The following is a 7,051-nucleotide window of genomic DNA, read 5'->3' as shown; positions in this document are numbered from 1 at the left end:
CAGGGACCCTCGATCTTTCCTCTTCAGCCAACTGAGCCGCACAACGGGCAAGCTCGGCCTCCCTTGCATTCTCGAGAAGGTAGTTGAAGTTAGCACCCTGATTGTGCTTCCAAAAATCTTAGAAGCATCTTGGGGTGGCATTCTTGTACCTCTCCAAGTTGCCATCGTTGGTCTTCTTCAACTCCTCGACCTAACCCTCCAGAGCTTTGGTCTCCTCCCTGCTCGCGATCAAGTCCAGCTCCAACTGTTTGGCCGTCTTGAAGTTAAAGCGGTTGGAATCCTTGTATTGGTCCCTTTGCTCGCGGACTTTCTCCAGAGACTTCAGCTTTCCCTCTAACTCCTTAGCCAGTTGGGCCTTTTCCTCAACCACTGCCGCCAGCTGATTGGCATATTTGGCCTCAGCAGCCTTGAGTTCATCCTCGTGCCGTTGCTCCGAGGTCCTGGCCTGCTCGGTGACAGCACCCAGGCGGATGCGGCCGACAGTAAGGGTTAGCATGGTCTGCAGTCAGAACAAAAGTTAGACAAACAGTAAACTAACAAAGACCTGTTTTCACAAAATAAGATGACTTACACTGGTGAACTCGTTTAGGGCACGGTTTAGAATTGGGTCAACACCCATCGTCTCCGTGGCAGCCATTGCCTCCCGGCAACGTTCATGCTTCCCGATCTTGGTGACCCTCTCCTTGATCAGCTTGAAGGCATGACCAACCATCTCGTTGTCAGTTAAAGCAGGGTCAACCTGCTAAGGTTGGTCAGTCGAGGCCACGGGAGAAGGAGTCGACCCGGCTGTGGCAGATGGGGTTTGCTGCTCACGGGGAGATGGTGGAGTCGTGGTGGCAGAAGGTATGTCCTCCAAAGGACCTGCGTCCCAGGCCTTCTTTGCATGAGGAGCTTTGCTGCTCTCCCCCGTATGTCTTTTATTGATTTTCTTCTTGATTGGAGGAACCGCTGCAGTCTCTGGAGTGCTGTAAAGATCAAATACATTGGTGGAGTCCATGTCTGAAAAGCAAAAACAGAGTCGAACAGTGAGATAGCATAAATGAATAAGTACATCACATCAGAAAAAGAAGCAAAAAAGGATTGCAAAGTCAAATACCCGAGCTATTATTACTATTCGCTACACTACAGACTCTACTAGTCTTATACTCATTCTTTGACATGAAGAATTCTGGCCCTAAATTTGGAGCATATTTAAAATTGTCGTACCCTTCAAAAAGATGACAGGGAATTGACAAATTGTTTAAAAGCGAAATAACTATACCATTGTCGTCCGACGAGTCGTCAGAGAGGCCGACAGGCTCGATGGCCTTCTTCTTTCCTTTCCCCAGGGGGGCTGAGGGCCTCTCTGCTTGGGGAGTGCCAGTAGGTTCCCTGATCGTAACCCCAGTCGGTCTCCTCCGTGGAGGTGACGCTTGAGGTTGCTGCTCGGGTTCCTCTTCGGCGCAAGCACTCCTTGCCGAGGGCCCCCTCGTGTCCGGTTGAGGGGCCTAGAGGCCAACCATCCTAAGGTTAGCCTCTGTAACTAGATTCTTGACACTCTTTTCAGCATCAGCCATGCTGGCTAGGAGTGTCGATCTCAACTCCATTTCTAGAGTTGGGTTCGGTCGCAACAACGGGCCTGGAAGACATCAACAATTTAAGACATTGTGGAGGAAAACGCTAAGTAAAGAAGTCAGTCAGCAATACGAAAATTTTACCTCCTCGTGCAAAAGCCAAGTTGTCCGCGACCATGTCAGCCGTGAGAAAGTACTCTTGGTAGTACCTCCCCACGTTTGAGATGTGGGTTGCGTCAGTCAGGAAGGTGCGCCCGATTTCCTGATGACAGAAGTGGAAGAACCCCGTGCCTTCTTGGTTGGGGTTAGATTTGAGGTCAAACATGTAGTTGACCTCATGAGGCGATGGCACGAGCCATTTCTTCTGGCTATACATAATATAGAGTGCAGCAAGCATTCTATATCCATTCTGGGTTATTTGGAAGGGGGTTGGCCACCCCCTGAAAGAAAGAGTGAAGAGGCAAGGTGGCCCCTGCCTCAATGTGAAACCGCGACCAGGCGCTGAAGGCGCCTTCAGGCAGATTTGCCCTTTGGTCTTGGTTGGGTTTGACTAGGGTTACTGAAACGCCCTGGCTACCCCAGAACAGTTACGGTGGACTGAAAATTTGACTCATTACCTGAGTCCTTTGGTCAAAACGTGCTCTAAGTGTAATTAACAGGTTAAGGTATAAAACCAATGAAAAGGAAATGAAGATTTTTATTACAAACTGCTCTGCAGAGCTAAACAAAACATTTACAAGTAGTTCTCAGTTCAAAATGGCCATTACAGTTTTAAATTTACAATCCCGCCGACCTAAGCGGCAAAAATAGGGTAAACCCCCTAGTTCCTCTGAGAACTCCTTGGCCGTGGTGGTCAAGCGGCCGCATATGTACACATCACCACATCAGCTCTCCACTCAAGGCTAGGTAAGCTTTTCCTTCCCTTTACCTGCACCACATAGCACCCATGAGCCAAAGCCCAGCAAGAAAACATAATACTTTTCATAACATTATCAAATGATTATCATTATAATCACACTGAGCATAAAACTTTCAAACAAGCAAATGAACAACACATGATTCTAGTGGGAGAGTGGCTGTTAGGTAAGCCACTAGCCTTCAAGCTCTGTTTTCTAGCGGGAGAGTGGCTGCTAGGTAAGCCACTAGCCTCCAAGCTCTGTTTATTCATCGACCCTCAGGGTTGGTCAGGCATTAATGCTCCTTGAGTCATTCAATGCTAGTAGTCGATTAGATCTAATCTCTGTTGGCTTGTGTGATTCACGCTAAGGCCGTTCTGACAAATAAATCAGCGCTACCTGACCTGTGTCCAGTATCACTGCCGAACTTGACAAATAAGTCACAGCCTCACAGCTGATACTAACACTTTTGTTGATTCTGTATTCAATCCATGTCCATATTTATACAGTCAACATGCCTCACAAATATCCATGCATGTCTCACTTTGGGTGCAGTTTTCTTACCTCGGGTTCGAGCAAGAATGAATACAAGAACACCCTTGAGAACGATCAACCTTTTGGTCCTTTAGCGGTTACCTGGTCATAACCAAAATATGGGATTCCATCAATAAAATGAATAATAAAAGGTTCCCAAACCAAAACCTAACCTCCGGGACCTCAAACACTACCCAACCGGGTAGTAGGTTCAATCCTGAGGCCTTAGGTTTGAATCCCCTAGCCAAAAAGCTCACTTTGGCCAAAAATGCCTTAAGGGCCGCGACCCTCCTTGGCCATGCCGCGGCCCGCCCCTCAAACAGAGGCACCTAAACCCAGCAGCCCCCAAGGGTCGCGGCTCACCCTGACCATGCCGCGGCACAACGCCCAGTTCAGCCAAAACCCCTGTTTTTCTTCCCCTACGATTTCTCTTGGAACCAACCCTTCAAACCCAATTTAAACATCACCCAAACCTCTTCCAAACACCCATTTAAACCTCCAAACATCACCCATAACTCTCCCCCATCATAACCCAAGTAAAACACCACAAGAACTCCCCTTGATTCCAACTTTCCACACTAAAATCAAGAGCTGAAATCCTAAAACGAAAACAGAGCAAAACCAGTAAAACAATGGATAAAACTCACCTCAAATTCGAAACCAAACCCTCTTCAATGGCTGAGCTATGTCTACAACCTCAACCTCCAAGTTCCCTAGCTTAATTCCACACCTTGAGCTCAAAAACTCCAAAGAAGAAACAAGGAAAATGAAGGAAAGAGAAGGTACGGGAAGGAGAAGAAGGAAACTCTGTTTTGGGTTCTGTTTTTACAGCCATCTAAACATCATATATATCCAAATCACAAATGACCATTATACCCCTAGGTCTAATAAAGCTTCTATAACCACTTCAAGGGTAATTTTGACACTTTCCACCTACACCGTTAATCATAATTAACGCTTCCCGATTCCCGCTAATCTCAATATCCTCAAACACCAATATTTCACATCCCGTTACCCTTTAATCCCTGGTAACACTCTAATCATTAAAAGCACCCCGAGACTCACCCCGAGCCCCGAGCTTAAGCCCGTTATGACCAAACCGATATTTAACATTCCTTGATCGTCTCATGCCAAATAGCTCGAACAAACCCACATTATAATGTGGTCTCAAATTATATCACCAACATGCAAACAAATATTCAATTTACCCTCAACGGGCCAAATTACCATCACACCCCTGTGGATAAAAATATGGACTCATGTAGAGTCCAAGAACTTTACTTAACTAATTGTTTAGTAGTGTTATAGTATGTTTAGTGTTATCTTTGTTACTATGGATTTTTGGTTCAGACCGGGAATTATTTGGACACTCATAGTAGTACTTATAGATTTTCTAAGTTTAATCTATAGTTTAAGAATATTAAGTATAACCTAAGGTTTGATTAATGTGACTGATATTAAGGATTATATTTATTATATTATAAGGTTTAGACATCAACCAATAGGATTTTAAGCACATGTTATGAACGGTGATTAAGGATTAAAGATTTTTGAGGATTTAATTTAATAAGGAGTAAAGTTTGAATGTTATAGGGTCAGTCAGCAGCTTTGAGTACGTTGAGGGCTTAGTCAAGGCTGTTTACTCCATTCAAACTTAGCTAAAAATGTGTAATTTCGTGTTTAAATATTCAGCGTGTGCCGATATATCGCAGCTATAGGGGGCGATATATCGCAGCAAGTAGATACGGAAAACACGAATCGATGCACGGTCGCCTCGGGAACAATGGTCCAGGCGATATATCGCCTATAGGGGGCGATATATCGCCTCCTCCAGCCTAAATTCAAATACTTTTGAATTCTTTTCCTTTCAGCCATTCAAACTCCTCCATAAGTCCAGCATCTTTTGAACGAGTCTTCAGCCTCTACTGAACTATTATTCAAATGATTTTCACCTAAAAAGCCATTATTTTTATTCAAGTAAAATCAAGATACTTTCATTCCCAAACTCTATAAATAGGACCTAGTACCCAGCCATTATTCACCATTTGCTCTAAGTTCAGAAGCTGCTAGTGTTAAGTGAGTGTGAGAGTGTAAACACTTGGTTTGGGAAAAACTATAAGCTTAAACATCATAAGCTTATCAAACACTTTGGGAAGTGAGTTCTATAGTATTTCGGTGGAGGTTAGATTGATCTTGAAAATCTTTGAGGTAAACCCGAAACTCTATTTCATTTATTTCATGTTATTTCCTTTCTCAAAACCTTCTACTCAGTCCCCTAACCTCATTCTTATTTTGGTTAGGGAATCCAAGTTCTTAAGCATATAAGTCGGTAAGTGTGTTTTTTTTTTTATGGTTTAGTCTTTCCATCTCTTTCATTTCATCTCCTCTCTTTAGACTCACTCTTTCTTATGGTTTTAGGAGTGTTCCAAAAAGTCCCAACTCAGTCCATTATATCCCGGTAACTTTGGTAAGGAAAATAGGCTAGAATCAATATGTTATGTGCTTATGTTATCTATATGTTTTATGTTATTAAATGTGTTATGATATGTATATATGTTTGTAGGCTTGGGCATATGACCCATATGACTAACAAGACCCCAAATGGGTTATGGGCATATGACCTACTTAGCTAGTAGGACCCCACTAATCCCATGGGCATATGCTTGTTTAGTCTATGGGACCCCAAGTAATAATGGCCATTATAATAAGTGTATGTTATATGTATTATGTTAAGTCTTTATGTTTTCTTATGAAATTATGTATATGACTATGTGTTAGATTTTCCTTGCTGGGCATTAGGCTCATTCCTTTTTGTTTTATGTGCAGGAAAATAAGCTTTAGAGGCGGAAAGGTTCGTGACGCTTAGAGGATGTGTATCGATGGTGAATGGAGTCAAGGGGCCGAGCGTTATTTGATTTGAGGATGTAGTTTCGGTTTTATGTCTTTTTACATGTATTTTCCGCACTAATTATGTAATGTCTTATTATTTTAAATTATGTTTTTGTTTTAAAGACAATGGGATCCCATATCCGTTTTGGTATTTACTTGTAAGTAACTCTTATTTTATAAGTTACTTAATAAAATTATGGTATTTTCGCAAATGTAAGTTCTTTTAAGGATTTTATGTATAGTTTCGTTAATGGTCCAAATAGTCTAGAGTAGTGGGTCATTACAACTCACATGCATGCATTTCACATCATATCATAATATAATCAACATATACATGCATTTAATCAATTAATAGCATAATTAAGCAAGTATGACCCTCCCAGCCAACTGTTCACGCCGTTAAACACAACGGAGAATTTGGGACATTACAGTTACCCCTGGGAGACTGTATTTCCTTAAGTAGTTGGCGATCATTCTGATCGTCACCCCTACTTTCAGAGACTACATACCACTCAACATCCGGCTAAATGGCATTTCTAGGGCGGGCATGTCTTTGGACGTTTGGGTTAGGAACATTTTCATCTCGACCACTGGTCGAGGGAGCATCAGCCGAAGCAGCATGCTAATGAGAAGGGTCAGAAGTTTTCCTTTTCTGGGCCTTGGTTTTGGTGCGAGCCATATTTTGGGTCAAGACTGGGGAAGTGTTTGGATTAGGACGAGAAAAGGGAATTTCAGGTATCAAAGACGATGGTCGTTCTTCGTCCTCGAGCAGTTGAGCTAGCAGATCGTCGTCAATAGGTCTTTCTCCTCCCCACGGGTCTTGCATGAAAACTGCAAACAAAACTACACTACCCTATCAACATCAAACGATATATACAAAATCTTCACAAATTTCTACCGAAGAACACAAAAAACTTCAGAGCACAGAAACAATATGCATGGCATCTCAAAGGGTTTAAACGTCGAAGAAATTTACCTAGATAAAGATTGAAGATTCTGAAAAGGAATGACTTTGGGTTTGCAAGCGGAGGAACCTTGGCAAAGCGATTGAAGACCTTTGAAGTTTCGAGTTCTGAAATAGAGTTCTTGGCAAAGAGATGGCGTGTAAGGAGTTGAAAGAAGAATGTGGGGATTATTTATAGAAGCCGAGATGTGTTGAAAAAGGGTAATCATGAGTTA

This window comes from Humulus lupulus, chromosome 8 (assembly GCF_963169125.1).
Source record: "Humulus lupulus chromosome 8, drHumLupu1.1, whole genome shotgun sequence".
Lineage (NCBI taxonomy): Eukaryota > Viridiplantae > Streptophyta > Magnoliopsida > Rosales > Cannabaceae > Humulus > Humulus lupulus.
This window is presented reverse-complemented; position numbering follows the sequence as displayed.